General features: G+C 48.4%; 1 protein-coding gene across 2 annotated transcripts in view; it reads right to left on the bottom strand.

Annotated features, from left to right (window-relative positions):
• The window catches only part of Nfil3 (nuclear factor, interleukin 3 regulated), a 15,789-nt gene extending 3,772 nt beyond the window's left edge, over nt 1-12,017 (bottom strand). The window contains exon 1 of one of the 2 annotated variants that reach the window (XM_052157292.1): nt 11,917-12,017. The gene's annotated coding sequence lies outside the window, so the exon portion shown is untranslated. Of the gene's footprint in view, nt 1-10,067; nt 10,299-11,916 lie in introns of those variants that run through there. The other variant, XM_052157291.1, reaches the window with a different exon arrangement.
• Nucleotides 12,018-23,901: the final 11,884 nt, after the last annotated feature.

Raw genomic sequence — 23,901 nt, 5'->3', positions numbered from 1 at the left:
AGATACCTCAACTGCGAGGCAATCTCTGCTCTCACTCGTAGAAACCTGCTTGCTGTTTCTGTCTTTTCCACAGTCCCAAGAATGGCAAGGTCACACAAGGTTCTGTCCATCAAACTGGGCCACCACTACAAGGAGTAGCTCCCCAACTCAAACGAAGCCCAGTGGCCATTAACAGCATGCTTTCTTTCTGACAACACCACCCCGTCAGACACCACTTCAAGGAGGGAGACACTGCAGGCCAAAAGACAGCTTGTCAACCTTTAATCAAAAGTATGATCTCTTTCCAGGACAGCCAAAGCTATGCAGAGGCTATTCTGTCTTGAAAACGCTACCAAATAAATAAAAATACAATCTCTTATCACCACCATACCAGCCCTGCCTTCCAATCTGGAAACAGGTCCCTCTGCGGTAGGCCTGCAGTCAGTCACTCCGACGGGGTCATCACCCTTAAATGGAACTGAGCTGGAGCCAAGAAGTTGCTGACCTTGGCCTTTCTGGATGTGGGCTTCAAGTCCCCACCAAGCCACAGGTACTAGTTTTTAAATACCACACAGTCCCTTCCACACTATTTTTCTGGGGTATTTTTTCTCTCTTGATATGCTTATATTTTCCTCCACGTATGTACTTATCTTAGTTATTCTTGAAAGCCCAGTTCTTCCTTAAAACACACATTATATTTCATTTACATAGCCCACTATCTATGACTTACTCTCCCCACAAGTCTCACATCAGCCAACCTCAGAGACATTTGTACCTTTCTGCCCCCAAACTGTGGATCACACATGTGTATGGATCGTGTTAGAGAGTGTGTGTATGTGTGTGTGTTAGTCATAGCAGGCCATCATCAAGCTGAACAGGTAGCTGATTCTATTTAACCAAAATCAGCCCATGGCTGGGGAGATAGATGACTCAGAAGGTAAAGTCGCTGACTTGCAAGCCTGAGGACCGGGAGTTTTAATCCCCAAAACTTATCAGAAAGTCTGAGAAAGGTGGCAGAGACTGAAACCCAGTGCTGGGGAGATGGTGATCGAAGGATCCCTGAGGCTCACTCCCAGGCCAGTCAACCTCACCTACTATGTGAACTCCAGGCATGTGAGAGACAATGTCTCAAAAACCAAGATGGATAGAATTCGGAGGAACAGCCCTGCAGGTTGTACTCTGGCCTCCATCCATGTGTACTTAGGTAGCAGCAGGCACATGCCGTCACACCACACATACCTATGGATTACTAGGTCACTGTATAAGGAACACTGACTGCATACTGAGCGCTGAGCTAGACTGAAGATCCTAAGAGCGGGGGAGGTTGACACATGCTCGGACTTTGATCATGGTGGGACCTGAAGTGTGGACCCTGATGACTCCACTCACACCAGATGTCATGTATTTGAACATTTGCCAAGTTACAGGGGACATAGCCTACCTCGTGTCTCCCTTCAGCATCTTCAGAGCCTTATAGACACAGGTGACACTCATGTGATAACCAAGCCGAGACCTCAACCCAGCCTGGACCCTGCTCTGACCCCTCACAGGTCCTCTCTCTATCCCACCTTTCAGTCCCACACACACACGGCCTCCATCTCTCTCAGCTCTGAGTTTCATATATCTAGTTATGAAGTGCATCTAGGGACAGGAGGGTACCATGGACCCAGAACTCACTCCACAAGTTAACTGCACCAGGAAGGACTGTCCAGAGCTGCTTTCAATGGGCCTGGGCTATTTCACAGTCAGATTTTAATCTCCCGAGTCATACCTATGTTGAAATAGTCAAAAAGGCATATAGCTAATGGCCTTGAATCTGTGATCATCTTATCTCAACTTCTTAGACCTGTTCCAATCACCACCGCCACCGCCACCATCAACCTTTAAAAAAAATATGTTATTTATATGTTTCCGTGTGGCTATGTAAATGCCAGTACATGCAAAGGCCAGAGACTTCAAGTGCCCCCTAGAGCTAGAGTTACAAAACTTTATAAGCTGCCCACCGTGGGCACTGGCAACTGAACTGAACTCTGATCCCCTGAAAGAGCATTATGCATTCTTAAATGGTGAGTTATTTCTCCAGGCCCTATTACTATCTTAAAAAAAAAAAAAAAAAAAAAAAAACCAAAAACCATATTCGTGTATGAGTGCTTCGCCCACCTGGTACACTTGGAGGTCAGAAGGCAACACCGGATCCCCCAGAACTGAACCCAGGTCCTCTGTAAGAGCAACAAGCGCTCTTAACTGCCGAGCCAACTCTCCGGCCCCATTATATTATCTTTTAAACAAAACCAAAAGTACCTCTATTTCAACATTGTAGAGTGTCTTAGTTACAGTTTCTACTACTGTGATGAAGCACCATGACCAAAGCATCTTGGGGAGGAAAGGATTTATTTGACTTACATTTCCACATTGCTATTCATCATCAAAGGCAGTCAAAGCAGGAACTCAATCAAACAGAGCAGAAACCTGAAGTCAGGAGCCCATGCAGAGGCCATGGAGGAGTGCTGCTTACTAGCTTGCTCCTCAGCCTGCTTTCTTACAGAGCCTGGAACCACCTGCCTGGGTTGGCCCCCACCCACCAATCACTGATTAAGAAAATGCTCTCCAGATTGGCCCACAGCTGAATCTTAGGAAGGCCTTCTCTCAGTTGCAGTTCTCTCTGCAGTCCTCTCCGGTGACACTAGCTTGTGTTAAGGAGCCACACATGGAAGAAGCAGCCAAAAGACAGAAAGACCCAGCAACCAGACAGAGATCACAGCAGTTAAAAGCAAAGGTGGCTCAGGAGTCTATATTCCAACAATGGATGCAGGGCAAACACTGCCGACAATATCTTTTTATTTTAATATTCATAAAGTGCATGTATGTGTCGAGGCTGCAGGATAACCCTGGAATATCACCTTTGTTACAGCTCCCAGGATCTGCCTGTCTCTGCTCTCTGCCTTCCAACAGTGGGACTCCGCATGCTCTACTGCCCCATAGGCTCTGGGGATTTGAACTCAAGTCCTCATACTCCACAACGAGCACTTTGCCCAGTGGGCCACCTCCTCGGCACAGTTGAGGCCACCTTTTAAAACCATCAGCAGTCCCGATGATTGCTCCGGATCCCAGCTTCTCTCTTCATGAGTAATCTAGCCATGACTTCACCGGTGTGTCACTGTTTGAAATCAACACAGAATGCTGGGCTACCTTAGTCACTATGGGTTTTTTTTGGTGAATAACTGACACAAAATGCCAATTCTATGAGGTTACCTCTGTTAGGGCCATTAATTCCATTACACTCATTAGCTGGTAGGACTGCTTAAAGACACACATGAGAAAAGAGAAATATGGAAGCAGGCATCACGTCATGCCCACTGACATACCTTCCCACAGCTACTGTGAAGACACCATCACCATGACCACGTGCTTTTTTTTTTTTATAACCTGCTATAGGCAAAAGCTGGATTTCATAAGCCCAGATCCTTGAGTATATTTAAGTCAGATGACCTAAATACTCAGCCATTAAAATAAGACCTGACCTAAGAAAAGTCTGCAAAAAGAATCCAATAGACAATATAAATTCTAGACAAGAGTTCATTCTGCAGGGGTTTCCCCACAGTTACTACACACATGTGCATCTCCGACCTCTGACCTCTGACCTCTCAGAGATGATGACTTGTGGCGGTTCAGATTCTACAGAAGCAGAAATGAATAAGCCCTCTGCAGAGGGCACAGAACATCGTACTTGTTTAGATATCAAAAATCCACGACAAGGCTGGCTATGAGCAGCCTGATGTGTGGGTGCTGCGAGTCCTCTGCAAGACCAGCAAGGGCTCTTAACAGGAAGCCATCTCTCCAACCTCTATCTGTGAAAAGTGTGGACGCTAACTGAACAATTCCTCACCTCCATAGACATAAGGTGAGCCTTTTAAGATCTTTACAAACCTTATTTATTATCATCATGTGGGCCCACGTGGGGATCATAGGCCAACAACATTCAAAAGGAAGTTCTTTCCTTCCACAGTGGGATCTGGGAACCGAATTCAGGTCATTGGGTTTGCGCAGTGAGCGCTTTAATCCACTGACATTTTACATCAACACTCTAGTTCCCAAGTGCTCAGCTCAGGGCCTGCAGCCTCTCAGCAGTCCAAAGTACACCCAGTAGAAACATGTGCTTGGCATACACGTGGGGCACACACACACACACACACACACGAGCCATCTCTCGCTGCCAAACCAGCCCTATCCCGGCAACAAACTGACCCACTTTTTCTGTTTGGATGCATCTGTAAATAAGTGTGTCAAAACCTAATTCAGCTTACAGGAAGAGAAAAGATTCCAAGTTCAACAAGGGATTACTTGAAAATTAGATTTTAACCGTAATGAATTGGGTGACAACCCTGCATTTTGTTAGCCCACCCGTGTACTTTGTCAATTGAAACATGAACTAGAGTAACTGGCAACCTCAACAGTGCGAGGGTTTGCAATGTAATGTAGCAAGTCTGCAGTGGGACACAAGCAGGACACACAGAGGCACCCATTAAAGCAACTTCACAGCTTGAGGAGATGAAGCCCACAGACAGACAACAGTGAGGGGGGAGAGGGAAGACAGAGACAGAGACACACACAGAGAGAGAATATACCTGTGTGTGTGTGTGTGTGTGTGTGTGTGTGTGTAGAAATGTATTTTTAAAAACCTTAGTAGAGAATCTTTAAAATGGGAGCCATTATACCCGTGAAATAGCAGTTTGAAGAAAGGATACTGTTTTTATTTATGTGCTACTGTGTGAACATCTATCACATTGTACCAGTGCCTGTGGGGGTCAGAAGAGGGCGCCGGAGCCCCTAAAGCTGGAGTGACAGTGGTGAGCTGCCTGATTCTGTCCTCTGGAGCAGTAGCAAGGGCTCCAGCTCAGTCACCACCCCAGCCCTTATTTGTGACATTTTTTGAGAACATAATTGATCTAATTAGGAAGCCCTCTGGAGTCTTTCTTTTTAACTTTGCTATGACCATGAGCATCTAATCCTCCAGCCTCCACCTCTTCCTATGCTCTGGGACTGTAGGTGTATCCACTCTGACGGTGGCTTATGGGGTGCTGGAGACAGGATCCAGGGCATTGGGTATCCTAGGCAACTCCTGCCAGCTGAGCTGCAGCTCCAGTCTCCTCTGCATCTTAGGGGCACAAACATCACAGCCTTGGCTGGTTAGAGTGTAATGGGAACAATACAACACAACATCACAGCATTACAGAAGTATGTGTGTTGGTGACCGGGACGGCAGAAATGTTTCCAATCTCCCTAGCCTGGTTTGTAACATTCTCATTCACTTTCCTACTCAGCCCGTGACTGTAATTACCATTTATTGTGTGTGCCTGACGAAGAGGGTGGAAGGTCTATTTGAAGGCTACTTAATTACATTTAAGATCCCTAGAAAGTTAATAAAAGACACCGTGTGCTGATAATTGAAAGGCTTATAAACACCCAAACTCCAGTGAAACCAGGTCCACAAAGCCCGGATTATTAACGAAAGGCATCCAGCAAATCCCCACTAAACTTAAAAAGCAAGCCCAAACTCTAATTAAAGCCATACGAGAAACAAAATCTCCCCCCCCCAACACACGCCCTGTTTCTAACTACAGGAAAATTAGTTACAAAGAAATGTGAGAGGTAAGTGGGGGTGGTGGCAATAAAAACTCATTTTGAAACTGAAAAACCCTCTTATGTAATTGTCTGTGGGCAAAGGTCAGTGTCTTTCAACATTCGCTTGTGAGTCCAATCTGGATAAAAATCAACTCAAATAAAATCGAGAAAAATAACAGGATATCAAACAATGTGCTAACCCTGTGAAATGCGGGCATACCTGACAAAAACAAGAAGTAAGCATCATAGGGGGAACCTCAATTACATTGTTTGTTATGTTTGACTTGAATCCCAAGCGTGCTCTCATTCCTCAATACAAATTAAAAATAAACAACTCTTAACAGCATCAATGCCATCTGGGTCACAATGGAAATAATGAGGCCCGAGCTCGATCGTGATTCTGAAGCCGGGTAAAAATAACGCTGAGCGCTCTGACCGCGCCTTTCCAGCCCACGCTCCAATCAGACCTACATCTCGGAACCCGGGAACCCACTGATGACCACAGCTAGGTCAGCTAGAAATCTCCGCTGGCGGGAGTGAGTCAGGGGCCTTGCTCAACCCTGTGCTCCAACCTTTCACAAAGGGCTTTAATTTGCAGGCTGTTGCATCATGGTGATGTTATAATTGCCAAGATAAGCCCTCAACGCAGAAAAGGAAACTGTTTCACAAAGTACAGTGTGAGCTTGTGTTCACTCTCATTGAAGGGACGGGCAGGACAGTGGAGGAGCGTGAACACAGCTAGCACAACTCTCATCTTTTGAAGCCCTGCACTGGGGCGGCTTACCCAGCTTCTCCGAGCACCTGTTTTGTGAAGTGGGAGTGCTGAGTGGGTCCTGCCTTGTTTAGTAACTGCCCTTCTTACTTCTGAATCAAGGCAGTGAGGACTCCAGGTCCCAGGCCTTTCTGCAAGGGCTGAACTATTTTGAGACTGCCCTGGGTACTTCCGGGCCCAGATTTCTTCAACAAGGTCAAGAGTCATCAGTCTAAAGGGGCCTGACTTTAGTTGACATCCACACGGGTCCGAGTACCCACTCTCTGAGATGGCGTACGTGCGCAAGTGTAGGTGAGAATCCCCACTGCTGATGGCTTAGAAGTTCTCAGCCAGGCTAGAGAACTCAAGTCACAGAAAGCTCCAGGAATCTGGAAAAGGCCAAGCTACTCTTGCTAGGGGGACTCATCATCACCTGTTTCTCCTAAGACTTCCTAAGACATTACCCCAGTTACTTGGGACCTTGAAGCACTTTGATGCTGTCAAGAATTACCTTGGTACAGACATTAAATAACACGTACAAGGCACAGGTACTCAGGGACAAAAGAGAAGGTGGATCTTTACTGGCCCAGTACCAACCTGTCTACATTCTTCCTGGGAGATTCGGCTCGGTACAGGAAAGCCAGCCCAAAGATAAAGCATTCTGGAAATATTTATTGAGCTCCTTCTAACAGTCCTGCTCCACAGGCTTCCTTCCCTTCGAGTTTCCCAGTAAGGCAGTGAAAGTCTATCATATACTGGGGAGAGAGGCGGGGAAGAAGCACCTGCCTCCTTTGCACCTCTCAAAGCTGTCGCTAGTTGAAAGAGGGTCCCTAGGGTATCCAATAGCATCCTTTGACACTGAATTCCAGGCTTACCATCCACAGAGAGCGGCCTGAGCTGATCACCCTCCAAAAACCACTTTACATCCAGAGAAACCTGAAGCTGTGAGTGGGTGATTTTGAATTAGGGACTCCCGACCATATATATAATTTTGGGCCTTTGAACAACTAAACTTTAGATACAAGAAGAAATAATAAAAACTTGGGCTCCACTGTTCGCGTTCAAGCAAAGACCCTCCTATCCATCTCGGCCAAGCCCCCCCTCCTTTCTGTAGCCATTTAGAGGTCTTGCATTTCACTCTGTGAATGGGGAAGAGCTTGCCTCTGAAATTCAACGGAGACTCCAGAAACAAAGGTGTCTGTGGGGGTCGCAGCTAGCGGTGCTCCGGTGCTGGGTGTGGAGTCAGCTCCTGGCTGTGCCTGCCTGAGGCGGCACTGTCCTGAGGCCCATCACCTCCGGAGCCAGCACCCAGGAGGCACGCCTGCTCTCAGCCTCAGGCCACCCGGCTCCGGGAGAGCTCAGCGCACCGAACTCGGCACTGCAAGCCTCCGCCCCGCTCCGCGGCCGCGCCCCCACGCCGCGCCGCTCCCCAGGCCCGCCTCCCGCCGGGTGGGCGGCGCAGCGGGGCCTCGGCGCCGCGAGGACCCCCGCGCCAGAACAAAGGAATGCGGGAGGGGCCGGGGAGGCGCGCGGGCCACCGCGAGGCGCGTCCAGTCGCTGCCCAAGGGGAGCGTCTTGGGTCGAGGTCTTTGCCTGCCACTGCCAGGCGCGTGCCCGGTCTCCGGGACGCGAGCGAGGGGCGCAAGGACACATGATGAAAGGTGGCACTACACAGCCCCCTCCCCACACCCCACACCCCACATCCCGCCTCCGCAGGCTTGGGTCTTCCAGTCCAGCACGCAAAGCAGGTCAGGGTCTGTTGCTGAGGGATCCACAGCAACTGCAGCGTCTTGGAAAAACGGCTGAAATAGGGATAATAATATGCTCCAGGGGTCAATATCTAGAATGTCTCCGCCCCCTAAAAATATGGTACGTAGTTCAATTATGCAAATGGTACGCCAAGAAAACTATATCTCACAGACAGTATTAAGTATGTATATTCACACATTATTACACTAAGCAAGAATCCGGGAAGAAATGTAATATCCGGATACTTATCATATTCATCTATCTCATAAAACTAGGTTATACAGGCAAAAATACAATCTACTAACCTATATATACTTCCCATAACTCATTTTTGATCTGGGGGGGGATGATGATGTGAAATAAATACTTCTGACCTCATTAGCAGTTGTTATTTACAAAAGCCAGAAAAGGTGACATTGGCCATTCCCTGTTGGCCTCTCAACGCAGCAGTTCCTCCAAAGTGTCCTTTAAAATGATAAATGGGGGCCAGCGTCCACCAGCAGTCTCTGGGCGCTGCGAAATGCCTTCCTAAAAATACAGTCTTATCAGAGGTCTTGGAAGGCGTGGAGTTAAAACTACAGCAAATGGCCTTGAGCTCGTATTTGCACACAGCCCTGGAGAAACCAGAAATAGCACCGAGGCCAGGATTGTTAAAATGTGATAGGGCTAAATTTAGAAAGACTTACATTTCTTTTAGGGTAAAAGACACACATTTGGCAAGCACGGGCTATGTCAAAGCTTAGTCGGTCGTCACTTTCCGGCTTAAAATAACCTTTAAAAGAACCAACAAAACCCCTGTTGATGGTGACATTCTTAAACGTTGAGAGTGCCCTACTTTCTTTGTGGCAAGATTATAAAATCACGTAATTAACTCCCTTTCTATGCTCAACAGCCAGCAAATTCGGCAGTTACATAACCTCACATTTCCAGGAATCTATTAATGATTTGTCTTGTGCTGTCTTTAAAAAAAAAAAAAGAGCCAATGACGATAAGGTGAGAAAAAAAAATAATGCTGATGAAACGCATCGCATTCCAGTTGGGAAAAGTGGGGAGGCAAACGTCACAATGGCTCGTCCGGGTTTTAAAAATAACACCTCGGAACATTTAAGGAGCCCCCCTCCCCCGCGCGCGTTAGTGTCCAACACTAGGATTTCTCCTTTCTTAGTAATGAATTCCATAGAATCATTTTAAAAATATGCTTATTTGGGACGATAGAGAGGTACCAATAAGGATCTAATAGCCAACGCTGCGCTAAAATGACCAAATCATTGCACACATACGCGCATACTCTCACATCAGCTCGTCCTCGGTGCCCACGTTTCACCGCTGGTCCATTATGCAATGTAAGAAAGGACACATCCCTCCACCTTCCCGAGAGCTCGTAAAACACGGTGACGACAAACGGGGTGGAAAACGTTGGTGCCGACACAGCGCCTGACACAAACAAACGCCGCGCAGGCAGCTCCGATTGCCGTCACGGATCACACTCCCAACCCTCCTAAGCAAATCAAGTCTGTTCCCCAAGACTCAACCCTCCTCCTAGCCGGCCCGGATTGGGGGCTAGCGCAGAGAGACCCCGGAGAGCAGGGCACGTCGTCTGGCTGCTAAAAGAATCGGCCTCCACTCCGCCTCCACGGCGCGCTCTTCGCCACCGAAACATCAATTTTCCTGAAATCCGGAGACATTATGCAATAGCGGGGAGGAGGAGGGAGCGCGCGGCAGCCCGGGCTACGTGCGGGCGCCAGGGTGCTGCAATCAAAGCAGCTACCTTAAGGTGGCGAGTCCCCCCTCCTGCCAAGGCAGCAAAAGTTTATGTAATGCATGCCCCGCGTACACTCGCCGCCTCCCGCCAGCCCTGCGCCGCGCCCGCACGCGTCCCGCGCCCCACGCCCGCCGGCCGCGCGCTCCAAGAGCGGGCACGGAGCGAAGCTGGGCCCCCGGGGCCGCCGGTGGGCGGAGCGCTTACCGTGGTTCTGCTCCGGGGTCCGTGAGGGAAAAAGAAAGGGCAGCTGGAACCGGGCTGGAGGCGCCAGGGCTTGATTCAAGCTCCGCCGGGCCCTCAGCGGGCGGTGGCGAGGGCGCGGCGCAGGAGACGAGCGGGCGCGCCGGGTCCGCGGGCGCCGTGGCCGCGCCGAGAGATGTGTGTTAGTAGGTCAGTTCCGAGCGCCGCGCTACGTCGCCGCCCGCCAGCCCCGCCGTGACGGGCGGCCGCCGCCCCAATCGCCGCGCCCGCGCCCGCCCCCGGCCCGCCGCCACTGGCCGAGCTGACAGGGGCGGGCTCCCCGCCGCCCCGCCCCGCCCCGCCCCGCCCAGTCCTCTCCGTTGCGGCGCCACTGCCAGTCCGCGTCCTTCTCTGGCCGCCGCCGCAGCTGCTACCCGCTGTCCGTGGGGACCCACGCCGAGCGCTATGTTGCGCAACGGGACGCACCGTGGAGCAAGCCGGGCATGACTGGGAGGAGCCCAGGACCCCTTTGCCCATTGCCGGCCGCGCCCTCCGGGTCGCTGCGCTCGCTCGGTAGTGGTGGTACAGGACCTTTTTTGTTTGTTTCCCGGAGAGCCACAGCGGGCCGGGCTACCTGTTGCCAATAGAACCCCGGGTGAGGGCTGTGAGGACCCGGGCGTGGCGGGGACCTTGGCCTCCTTGTGCCCACAGTCCCCTCTGAGACCCGGAAAGGGGCGCGGCAGCTAGACTGCGCCGCGACTGAAAAGTCCTGCTCCTCTCACGGTAGCGCCCCAACAGCAACACAAACAGCGCTCCTGACACAATTAGGGCGAAGACGACCCCTACGAAGTTGTTGTGTAACACGGTTGGGAAACCAAGCTAGAACTGGTGGGTCTCTGTTCCTGACCACGTGGAGAGGTGGCGGCCGTCTCCGAGGACCTGAGGGTCCGCGGCCTCGGTGCGACCGGCTGGGACGCCTACCCGCTTTAGGTGCTCCGGCTTGAGCAAGCCACAGAGGGCACTCCCCGAAGCATCTTGAGCTGGTAGCTCTCCTGTCCTTTCTGCTCCCAGTGAACGCGCCAACAAGTCCCCCGCCCCCACCCTACTCCCCCAATTCCTGGGATGTACAAAAGACATAAGGAAATGGGAGACAGAGCATCTGGCGGCATGTTCTTAAGTCAGTCATCAGGTTGGCTATTGTAAAGGAACGTGGCAAACACTCCCCGCGTTTACAGACACGTAAGATTATTGCCGGCCTTGGCAAAGGGAGCCATATTCCTGACAGTGACGCACGCGCTTGCCCAAATACGGAATGTGGCAGGTGGCGAGATCGTTGAGCTCGGACTGTGAGATCTGGGCTCGAATGACTCCCTCACTCAACTCTCCCTTTTCTCATTTTTTAAAGAAAGCAACCCCCAAAGTAAAGTGCGAGTGTGCGGGTCCCCCGCCGGGAACATCTCACTAAGTGGATCTCTTTCCGTCTACCTCAGGCACATAGTAACTACACAGATAATGTCCGAGGCTCATTCAGTGGTCGTTTAAATACCATTCACCGTTGGACTTTTGGACGCTTTAATAGGGCAATAATGATGGAGTCTAAGCCCCCACAGCTCAGATAGGCAATATATGGTAAATCTCCATTCGCGGGCGCTGACCAGTTCAGAAAATACACCACCCCTTTACACTTTTTGTTTGTTTGGGTTTTTTCTTTTCTTTTGTTTTTCAAAACAACTGACTACCTTGATGTAAACGAATCTTGATTTGATTAGTCGGTTCCACTTTTCTCGAATTTATTGATGTCAGAGGACCCCTAGGCAGGTAGAATCGAAGAGTAACATTTTCACAAAAAGCCAATTGAACTTGCCAGACTCACCCAAGGCTGACAGCGGAGAAACGGAAGGCTGTGACCCACGAAGCTGTTCTTTAAACTGAATTTTGAAATCTGATGCCTGTCTTCATTCCCGGGGGCAGTTTACACTGCACCTCCACCTCTTTTATGCTTCCGTCATTGTCATCTAACTTGGAAATCAGAGGAAGCGTGAAAGATGTCTCTGATATCAACTTGGAAAACAATTCGCTCGCGCCCCCTGGTGCTTAAAAACAGCTCAACGAGGTGATGGAGGCTCTGTCTCTAGAACCTGGGTGATGTGTCCGGTGTTATACCCTGGGGGTCCACCTAGTGGGCAAGTGCTTGCAATTGATCGAACTAGAAGAAAATTGAAGCATAACCCTGGAGTGGAAGAACTTTCCCTGAGTCTCCAGTTTGCTGATTACAGAACAGGCTGTAATAGGGTCTCCCAAACAGGGAGAGGATGGGGGTGGAGGGGCGGGACTCTAATGGAAATATGCCATCCAAACTTGAGTTTTTGTGGAAGTGCTGGGGGCTTGAACCCTACTCGCTGAAGGTAGCTCACCGGTAGAGCACTTGCCTACTACATGCTAGGGAAGTGCTTTATCGGTGAGCTACCTTCCCAGCCAAACTCAAAGCATTCTTACTCTACATGGCTGATTCGTTTCATAGCTGGAAATAGGGTTGAATGCAGGAGCCAAGGAGAAGTGATCTGGACCAGCCGAAAGCATTCCCACATCGCTTTGTGTTCATACACCGCTGCAGCTCTCTCTGAGCAGCCAATGTAAGAGGTGTAAGCTCAGAGCAGGGTGAGAACATGACTCTTTCTGAGAAAAGTTTCAGGGAGTGTCCAGCTGGAGGGTCTAGAGTGCTCTGACGTAGGCATTCTGAGGGGTTTTCCTTTCATGGCGTCGGGCATTGAACCAGGTCTAACTCTGGTCATACAACTTCAGCCCAGTATCCAGAAATTCTTGCCTTGGACCTTGATACATATATACAAAGAACTTTATGAGGGTTCAGGAGGTGAGCCACCTGTGGACTCTGACACAAAGAGAAAATGCCTTCATTGTTACAGTACCAGATCAGGGGACTGTGGCTCCAAGTTTTCAAAAGTTGACATAAAAAAATACCTTTGTGTGTGTGTGTGTGTGTGTGCACCCATGTATGTGCATGTGTGTCTCCTCACATGTGTGTATGTGTATGTGCATGAAATATCCTGCTTTCCGATGTTGGCAAGGAATTAATTTCCTTTAAAAGGGTTGGCATAGTGGAGAAAGGCACTCGCCACCAAGCCTGACAACGGAGCTTGAGCTCTAGGACTCAAATGGTAGAAGAGGACAACGGAGGCCTTAAAGTTGTCCCTCTGACCTCCATTGTGCATGATGGTGTGGGTTTGAGAGGATGCACATACATAACACATCATACATAAAAGATAAATAGATGTAATATATTTACAAATAAATAAAACACCGGGCTAATTGTAGCTCAGTTGGTAAAGTTTTTGCCTATGGTGCACAGGCTCCTGGGTCCAATTCCCAGAAGCTTATGCAACAGACATGATGGTGCATGTCTGTCATCCATGCATTCAGGAGGTCCAGGCAGCAAGATCAGAAATTCAGTCATTTTTAGTTATAACGTCAGCCTTAGCCATGTGAGACTGTTTATGACTGACTGACTGGTTGAATGGATGAATGAATGAATGAATGAATGAATGAATGAATTGGCCTAGGACTTATCTGACTGGACTCTAGAGATAGAAAAATGAAGTCCTGTGGATATGGTCCGAAGGATAGTCACAGGGATGAGTGACAGGCTAATGGTAGGCCAAGTCTACAGCTCTATCTCTCTGCTTTGTAAACCAGATTTCTGAATTTCTCTGTGGAAAAGTTTCATTTGCTATGCACTCTCTGGTGACCTTTATTTGGTGGCCAATGGGAAAGCTCACTGCCAACCACTGTACTGCATTTATTGACCACCTAGTACCTTTTGTTTTTATTTTTTAAGGATTTATATATTTTTATTTTATGCATATTGCCTGTATGTATGTATGCTTACACACCACATGTGTGCCCTAAGAGGGCATCCAATCCCCTGGGACTGGAGTTGCAGCTGGTTGTGAGCTACCATGTGGGTCTGATAATTAAACTACTGGAAGAACAGTCAGTACCCTTAATTGGTAAGCTACCTCTTTAGCCCCATCTTGTGTCTTTTCTTTAAAAAAAAAAATCTGTATTATTTTTCAAGACAGGGTTTCTCATGTAGCCCTGGCTGTCTCATGTAAACCAGGCTGGCCTTGAACTCACAGAGCTCTGCCTGCCTCCTGAGTGCTGGGATTAAAGGTAGGCGCTCCCATCGCTCTGCTCCATCCTGCATCTTTTAATGAAAATTTGCAGAGCAGAAGATAAGACATTTCCTAGAGACCAGTAGGTTGACATTTGTGCAGTTTGTTTTCAGTTAAGGTTTCACAGTATGGGCGGGTGGTCTAGGATGGTATTTCAGCGTTGACTTTTGAACTCCTTTATCTTGCCAAGCACTGACTCCTTTCATGCCCGAGTAGGAAGCTCAGAGATTGCCACTGTCCCCCAGCCCCCCACTCCTGCCAGGCTCTTGCTGTGTGGTTCCTTCATCCGTACTTACACAGAACGTGCCTGGCCTAATTCTCCAAAAACTGATTTGGCGGTTTTGTTTGGGAGGAGGAAATTGAGTAATAAAAGAGGATCACATCCCACTCCCCAGAGAACGGATGGCTTTAATGCAAAGGGAGCCAGAAGCTGAAATCGCTCTGTCCAAGCTAAAAAAGAAAGGTCTCTACACTGCTTACAAGTTCTCCCCAGAGGAGAGCAGCTGAGGGTTCGAAGGCATTTCACAGGCTTTCCAAATGACTCGGGGATGTGTTGTAAGCACAGGATTGCAAAAATCGGAAGCGTTGCCTTCAAATTCAGCCGCTCATGGTGCACACGTCAGACACCAAGTGCTCCTCTGTGGTTTCAGGTTCCACAGAAGACGCGGGTGTTGGTGCAGGAGGAAGGCAGACAGGCCCGAGATGGCAAGAGTGTGTGGGGGGGGGGGCTCCATTAGCAGTGGTCAGAATGGGGGCGTCCATTAAATACAGTCAGGAATTTGGAAGCAGCTGATGGCATCCGTTGCAAAACCCGGTTGATGGAGCAAGGCTTGTAGCAACCGTTGACAACTGGGACAGAGCTAGCCGGGTTTCAGAGATGTGAAATCTCCAATTGTGAAACGTGTCCCAGCGAAGAAAACCATTTTACTAAGAACAAGAGATGACACATCCACTCTACGATACAACTCAGACCAAGAAGGTGTAAAGCTTATCTAAACTCTTCTGTGAAGCTCTGCCCAGAGGGCTTTACTGGAAGAAGACATGGCCACCAACCAGAGGCCTGGATTCTAGAACATTCTGTACTCCAATCTCATGTAGGGGATCGTTCGAGTCTCTGAAGGTCTGTTCCCTCCTCCAGCCCAGGGGCAGCAGATGTTGGCAGTGCAGCAAGAATGGTCCCCGGGATCCAGTCCCTGCCAAGGTATCATTAGGGAGACTGAAGAGGTGGGCTTTGCAGAGAGGCTACTCCAGGGGGAGCCTCCTCCTTCACACCCTTCACGGTGCCTCTGTAACACTGCACACCGACAGACTCAGGTGAAATTGCCTTCTGCAGTTTGTTTCAGGGAGTGCCGAAGAAAACTCTGTCTGGCAAAGGCTCTTAGAAGCCAGGAAGCTGGGTGCTTGACCACACTTCTGGTCTTCTGAGAAGTTTCCAGTTTCATCAGCTCTGAGCAGCTCTGCAGAAGTGCTCAGGGTTCAGCTGCCGCTGCATGAAGACAATCATGTCTGCTACAGTATCTGTCTCTCAGTTATCTCTCTGTCTCTGTCTCTCTCTCTCACTCACACACACACACACACACACACACACACACACACTCGGGGGCATCAGGTGCAGACAATCACACCTGCTATAGTCTCTCTCTCTCTCTCTCTCTCTCTCACACACACACACACACACACACACACACATATACACACACACACACTCAGGGGCATCAGCTGCAGACAATCACACCTGCTACAATCACACACACACAGTTAAGGATATCTTATCAGGGCAGACTGATGAAAAATCAGGCTCTCTGGTTATCACTGAAGGCCTACTTGTGGCTACAGAGATGGGAATCCCTGTCTTCATCCCAACTCCCTGACCGCGCTGACCAGCACTATTGATAAGATAGGCCACTCTCCTCCACTGTTTTCTGCCCCATCTCCCTTTTTTGGTAGTAATTTATGATGATGGTATTGATTGCAAGATGTTTTGAGAATAGCATCGCTGAGGTTACCCTTACTTAGGAAGGAGCTTGCAACACAGACTGGCACGGGTTAGGGGTCCCCACCCTCGGCTCCATCAAGGCTCAGCCTGGGGTTGGAGGTGCAGCTTATTTGGTCGAGTGCTTGTCTACAATGCATGAGACTTTGATTTGATCCCCAGCCCTGAAATAAACTGCTTTGGTGGTTCACACTTGAAATCCAGCACTCAGGAGGTAGAGGCAGAAGGAACTAGAATTCAAAGTCATCTTTACTAGACAGGGAATTCTAGGGCAGCTTGTGTTGGAGGAGATCTTGTTTAAAGACAAACAGATGCACAAACAGTATCCAGTCTTCATCAAGGAAACTGTACCTTCAACCAGAACGTGCATACACACGCAAATACAAGTGTGTGTGTGTGTGTAAGAGAGAGAACAAGAGAGAGCAGACCACCTAGACATGAACAGCAATTCCATTACTGTCAGTCCTCCTTCAGTTCCCCTGAACCAGTGAGCATCTATAACTACAAGCCAGCACCCCAGAGATAAGTGGGGGTGCTAGGTCACTAATTCTTCCACATATTGAGCACCTGTTAGGTCTTGGGCATTCCTGGGAGTTGGACAAGGTCTAACACCTGCTGTAAACAATGACATCCTTCTTTTGCCATTTCATTTCATGTGGCCAAGACAGGCCCATAGAGAGTAGTGGGAGAATGGGGCGGGGGTATGGTAGCTTAAGAACAACCCAGATCACCCCCACTGCGTGATGACTGTTACTTAAAAGCCCAGGCTCTGTTCCGACAGGTCCTTGGAGGAGAGACCCATCATTCCACAGCAGGGAGCAGAGGCACTTCTTTAAGGGGAGGGATTTGTCTGAAGTTTTGGAAATGGCTGAGAAATCGTATCCAGTACCGCAGAGGCTGTCAAGCCTTGGCGGGTAAGAGGGAGCTGTGAGGCTCACAGGGAACTTGTTGGGATGTTGAGGGTGATGGGGGTGGGTGGGCAGGGCTGATCCAGGCCCTGGAGAACAGAGGCACACATGAAATGAACCGGCAAATGTGAGAAAGAATGATGACATTGTCTACAGCAGGTATCAGACCTTGTCCAGGGTCTGAACGGGTGAGTCAGATGGGAAAACCAGCGGCTTTGGGAACACATTTTGAGGCAGGGGCATATGAGGCGCATTTGCTGATGTGTTTAGTTGTTCTGAGATAGGGTCTCATGTATCATGGCATCTGCTGGCCTTGAACTTCTGATTCCCCCACCCCCTCCCCCGCTTCCACTTCCCAGGAGCTGGGATTATGGGTGTGGGCTACGTCACCTGGCTTATGCAGTGCTGAGGAGAACCCAGGGCCTCATACACGACAGAGAAGCCCTTTAGTAACTGGGCTTTATTTTATTTTAAGATCCTAAGTCTCTGTGTGTGTGGTGTGTGTGTGTGTGTGTGTGTGTGTGTGTTGACGCATCCATCCGGGGGCGATGACATCCACATAGAGGTTCCAGGAGAATTTGTGGGAGTTGACTCTTTCTTTCTTTCCACTGCATGCTGTGGTTTGAACTTAGATCACCAGGGTTGGGGGTGAACACCTTTAGCCACTGAATTATCTCACAGGTCCCTAACTGAGCTTTTTTTTTTTTTTTTTAAAGATTGATTTATTTATTATATGTAAGTACATGGTAACTGTCTTCAGACACACCATAAGAGGGCATCAGGTCTCATTACAGATGGTCATAAGCTACCATGTGGTTCTTGGGATTTGAACTCAGGACCTTCGAAAGAGCAGCAGTTCTTAACCACTGAGCCCTTGCTCCAGCCCCTAACTAAGCTTTTTAATGATGAATGCCAACTGCACAGTAAGAATCAGTTGGGCGGCTCTGAGGTTGGGGCTCAGTGGTAGAATGTTTGCCTTGAGTGTAGAGTGCCTTGGCTTCCACCTATCACCAGAGAACAGATAGCAGAAACACTATAGGGACTTAGTCAGGATTCTGTGTGACCTGAAACCCTGAAGCCTCAGTTTCCCCATCGGAGGAGCTGTCAGTAGAGGCTCACACACTGTGTCTGTGCTTCAGCTCTGTCTGCACAGGGGTAGTGGTAAGGAACTACCCAGGAAGCAACAACATGCTCACACCCTAGCAGGGCATCCACATGATGAGGACTCTCACCCTTTGCCACTCCACAAAGAGGCAGATGGGATGTCTAGAGAAAGCAGGCTCAGTTCTGGAGTTGCACATTGCAGAGTGGAGCTCCTGCTTCCTTCCCAGAGAAGCTCCGGTAGGAAGCATCTTGAGTGGAGACGGAGTCGTGACCCAGGGATCAGGCAGTAGTGGCAGTGTTTGGGAAAGTTGTGGAACCTTTAGGAAGGGAGCCTTGCTGGAGGAAGTGGGTGAGGTGGGTGGGCCTTGAGGTTTTCTCGCTCAGACCCATTTCCGCTTCACTCTCTCTGCTTCCTGAGAGCAAATATGACCACAGCCCCAGGCTCCAGCCATCATGCCTCCTATGCCCCTCCCCCCATGCCTCCCCGCGCCCCCCCCCCGTGGGCTGTATTCTCTAAAACTAAGTCAAAAAAGGAGTGTTTGCATCTTTAAATTGCTTATTGTCCGGTGTTTGGTTGTGGTAACAAGAAAAGTAACTAAAGTAAGTCAGCCAAAGCTGAGACCGCAGGGAACTCCCCCTTCAACCACTAAATACGAAAATGCCCTACATCCTACATCCAGATCCTTTTCCCAGTTGTGGTTCCCTCCTTTTGGATGATTCTAGCTTGTGTCAAGTTGACATAAAACTAACCAGGACACTTGGGTTGTGTCAAGTTCCACCATGCCTCTCCTCTTAGGCTCTCCTTAGGTTCAAGCAATCCCAAGCCACAACACCTGCCCTCTGAGAGCAGCCATATAGGAGGCTTAACCTCCTGAGTCACTACCAGCCCTGCCGACCCTGGCTGGCCTCACTTGGCTTTCCTGCTGCAGCAAGCTGGATTGTATAGAAAGGGCACTTCCTGTCACCTAGGAGGGCAAAGGAGTGGGCCTCTGGTTTTCCCAGGGACCACAGAGCATCACAAGGCAATGAGAGGCAGAAGCCAGTATGTCTAAGTGTCGCCTCACAGGGTCCCGCAGCATGGAGAAACTCGTCCTGTGTCTTTGGAAGGTATAACCAGCGAGGCACTAAATCTCCTGGTTGGTCCTAGTGTTTTCTCTTCTCTACATCTCCCCTCCCCCCTTTCCCACCCTCCTTGCTGTTCTGGGATCAGACTTCTCTGGAAATGCTTCTGACTCAAGCTCCCATTTCTAGGAAACCCAGGCCCAACCAATTTCTTTCACTCTTCCTGAAAATATATATATGTCAAACACAGCTTTATTCTGGAAAATAAATTTCCTGACAAGGAATCCTTCACTGAAAGCAGTAAACAGCATGAGGTTGTTCATTCTTGCAGGAAAACGCTGTTGGTATTAGGGAATTCCTTCTTAATGTGGGAAATTTGATACATTCTAGTAATGTTACTTACCTCTTTCAGATCTCAACTCTGAGAGTTGAGAGTGCTGAGAGCCCAGCTCCGGAGTGGGGGTGGGGCAGACGCAAGAAGAACCATGAAATTCACTGGCCAGGCGGTCTAGCTAGTCAGTGAGCTTCATATTCAGTGATAGATTGTCTCAAAACATAGGACAGAGAACAATTGAAGAAGACACCTGTGTTGACTTCCCGCCTCATGCCCAGGTGTATGCACCCACACTTGTGCCTGCACACTCAAGTGCACATACCGGTTGCCTCAGCCCTCACACATGTTAAAGAAAAAGATGGAGCTAAAAAGATGTGTTTTATAAAGCTCAGATGTGAGGATGTTGGGGAGGGGCTTTTGGTTTTGGCTGTGGTAACTTGGCTGGGCAGTAGTAAAATGTGATTTGGTACATATTTTAAGGTGACACAGGAAGGTCTGTGCAGTGCAGAAACTTTCTTGTTAGTAAAAAATCATCTACCCTACCATTGGCTATATGAAGCACAAATTTTAAAATTTTTCTTTTGGATCCTTTTGTGGTGTGTGTGTGTGCGTGTTTACCTGAAGCAGCATTAGAATGTGCTACTCTAATTCCATATAATTGCTGGGATATCTCAAGACTTATCCAAAATGTTCTGTGTCAGGAAGCCTGTTAGCAGTGTCCTAATGGGGACAGCAGAGACCAAGAACTTTAGTGTACTGTTTCACAAATTTGAATTTGTTCTGAATTTGGGTCTATGGCCGGGTGCTTGAAAAAACAAACCAAAACAAAACAAAAGCAAAAACAAACAAACAAAAAACAAAGTTATTTTATTGTTTCAGATAGTAGGTATACTTTTATCCTAACAGGAAAGGGGACTCCTGACTCAGGCATTTATTTTTGTAGAGTATTTTTTTAATATTTTATTTTAACTTTAAAATTCTGTGGTGTGTGTGTGTGTGTGTGTGTGTGTGTTTGGGAGGAATATGTGCTTGTAAATATGGGCGCCCTTAAGAACAGAAGACACTGAAGCTGCCCCAGGAGCTGGAGTTGTAAGCTACTCTGAGCTGTCTGTGGGCTTCAAACCAATCAAGCTTAAGTTCTCTTGACCACTGAGTCATTTCTTCAGCCTGAGGCTTCATATAGCCCTCCCTCCTTCTCTCTGTGCAAGTGTAGCAAGGACATAGTAAAGACCTTCATATTAAAGCTGGAAAACAAACACGAAACCAGCAAACCCTTTGAAGACAGCAACCAGTGTAATGGTAAAGAAAGAAAGGAACATTGCAAGGACAACAGGACTCCTGTGGCCATGTCCCCTCTCGTACTCAGGATACTGAAATGTACCCCAGGGGGAACTCAGGTGTGGAGCTGACGCAAATGCTAGCTTGAATGTAGATAGAGGTTTTTCATCAGAAAGGTGTCTGTCGTGGAAAAACTATGGTCTGCACACCATGATTGCTCTTATGTGATCACAATAGACAGCTGTGACCCTTCTCTGAAGTGGAGACCACTGACTTGCTTGGAAAGTCAGTCATGTCAAATGATGTTTTTCTGGGGCACACAGGTGAGAGGGTGTCTTGCTAAAGTAGACGTGTGAAAGAACACGTGATGAAGGAGTATAACTATGATACGGTGGGAGACAGCACTGACCATTGGTGTGCGCCGCCTCACTGTTCTTTGACAACAACACACACCTTGCGGTTTCTTCAGGATTGAACTTGACTGCTGGCTCACATGTGGTGACTATCTGCTGAGAGGACTGGACTGCAGCCGCTGGTTGCTGTGTGGTGTCTGCCTGTTGAGGGGTACTGGTCTGCAGCTGCTGAGTGGTATTTGGTGTTTGCTATGGGACTGAACTGTGGGCAAAGATTGAGCTCACTCCCAAAGAACTATTGGTAAACAGGTCTACTTCCCCTGTATGTCAATAACTTAACTGGTGGGTAGTGGGCAGGAGGAGAGGTTGAACATTTATTAAAAGTAGGTTGCAAGAAGTTTATGTCTATCCAGTTTCTTCTTCTACACATTTGGGATCTCAGTCATCTCCCCACCCCACCAGAGGCTTTGGTGAGGTTGTCAGGACTGGAAGTCATGGTGGTTTGACTTGTCCGACACACCCAACTCCAAGTTCATTTATCAAGTCTGTATCCAACCTAGGCTTTGAAGATTTTTGTAGATTTGACCTCAGGAAAGATGCCAAAGGTGCTAACTGGTCTGGCTCTGGCTAAAGAGATGTCATAGAAGCTGCAGGCGGTGTCCATGTTCCCTTCAGTATTGAAAGTGTGTGTAATGTGGGGACTTCAGCATCCATTGTGACTGGCAGGACCAGTGGATGCTGACAGTGCACACACCACCAACTTCTGAGACCTTAGTGTATCCATCCTTCAGCACTGTGGTGTTTTTGACCGTCAGAATTTCATCTTTGTTTGAACAAGAAACACAAGTACTGCGTCTGGTGCATAGGTGATATTTCTACTTTTCAAATTTTATGCATTCATGTTACGTCTGAGAGTATATAACATGTATTCTGGTACCTTCTGGGGCATCAGACCCCACTGGACATGGAGTTATGGGTGCCTGGGAGCCACCTGATATGATGCTGGGGACTGAACACACACCCTCCATAAAAGCAGCAAGCATTTTTAACCTTTGGGCCATCTCCACCTTGCCCCATACCCAAGCAGCATTTAATGAACGGTAGCTTTTATTATAGGTTCAGATAGGTTTTGAACATTTTAAGTATAATCAGGGAAATATGTTATTTGCAAAATGCAAACAATTATGGTGAACGCCACATCAAATGGAAAAGTCAAACCAATCTATGCAAAGAAATGAGGGACAGAGAGATGGGGCCTCAGGAGACAGTGCTTGTGATGCAAACCTCGCCGCTTGATTTCGCTCAAACATGAGTTTGACCCCAGAAATGCACATAAAGATGGAAGAAGTGACCGGACAAAGTTGCTCCCTGACCTCCACACGTGGGCTATGTCACATGTACCTGCACACATGTCATGCACACATATACACATGATAGTAATTTAAAATAAGTTTTAAAGACGTGATTAAGCATTGAATGGTGACACAAAAGTAGGACCATAAATGAAGAAACTGAGCATATTGTGGATAATATTGTGAGCACTATTCTAGAGATAATAATTATACAGAAGTGCTACTGAACCTTCCTACCAGCTGCCATACATTTAATTAAAGCAACAGTCTGTTGTAGAAGAAGCTGGCAATGTGACTCACTGGTGGGTATATTCTAAGCATGAGTCCTAGAATTCAGTACCTCAAAATACACACACACACACACACACACACACACACACAGAGAGAGAGAGAGAGAGAGAGAGAGAGAGAGAGAGAGAGTTAGAAAAGGAGTGAAAATTAATGAAACAGAATAGGTACCCTAGAAATAGGTTAAATAGATCAATGTATAAAATAACACATACTATAATAAATATAATTATTGAAGTCAGGGGTTGTAAAGATGGCCCAGTGGTTAGGAGAGTTCACTGCTCTTGAAGAGGACCTGGGTTTGGTTGTCAGTTCACAATGTCCTGTAACACCAATTTCAAGGGATTTGATGCCCTCTTCTGGTCTCTGCTGGCTACTGCATGCACAAGGTACACATAAACACATGCAGGGGCACACACATGTATATACATTTTAAAAACTAAACATTTAAAAAGTAATCATTAAAATCAAAGAGCACATCAGCTGGGTCCATATGCAGGAAGCAGATGTTAATGTGTGTATCTTGTGTTTGAAGATGATCTTTGTTGGGCTTAGTCATTGTCAACCCCTGTGATGGTGCTAGATGACCAATGGCCACTCTTCTGATGGCTCCACACATTGCCACCGATGCCTGGCAGTAAAGGGGCAGCTCAGCTGGCAGCTCTCTGGTTCAGGAATCTGGACCGTGGAGCCCATAGCTGTGGACTGGGACTGGGACTGGGACTCACATGACAAGGCTACCCTCACGCTGCTCCTTTATGTACCCTGAAGCCACGTGTTCTGAGTTCCCTCACAAGTAGTACTGTTCAGGAGCCACAGGGCAGAGGGAGATGGCTCACTCCTGCCTCCTAAGCCTTTCACAAGTGCATCCCAGCTGTGACCACTGTGAGTGCTCAGCACCTCAGGCTCAGGGGAGCCGGGAAGAGGCTTTAGCATGTCAGTGTTCTCAGAGCAAGCTAGAGATCCGAGGCAGAGTATCGATCAACACCAAGAAAA

Source organism: Apodemus sylvaticus, chromosome 14 (assembly GCF_947179515.1).
Source record: "Apodemus sylvaticus chromosome 14, mApoSyl1.1, whole genome shotgun sequence".
Lineage (NCBI taxonomy): Eukaryota > Metazoa > Chordata > Mammalia > Rodentia > Muridae > Apodemus > Apodemus sylvaticus.
The sequence above is the reverse complement of the archived record's forward strand: the minus strand, read 5'-3'. Positions and strand labels throughout refer to the sequence as shown.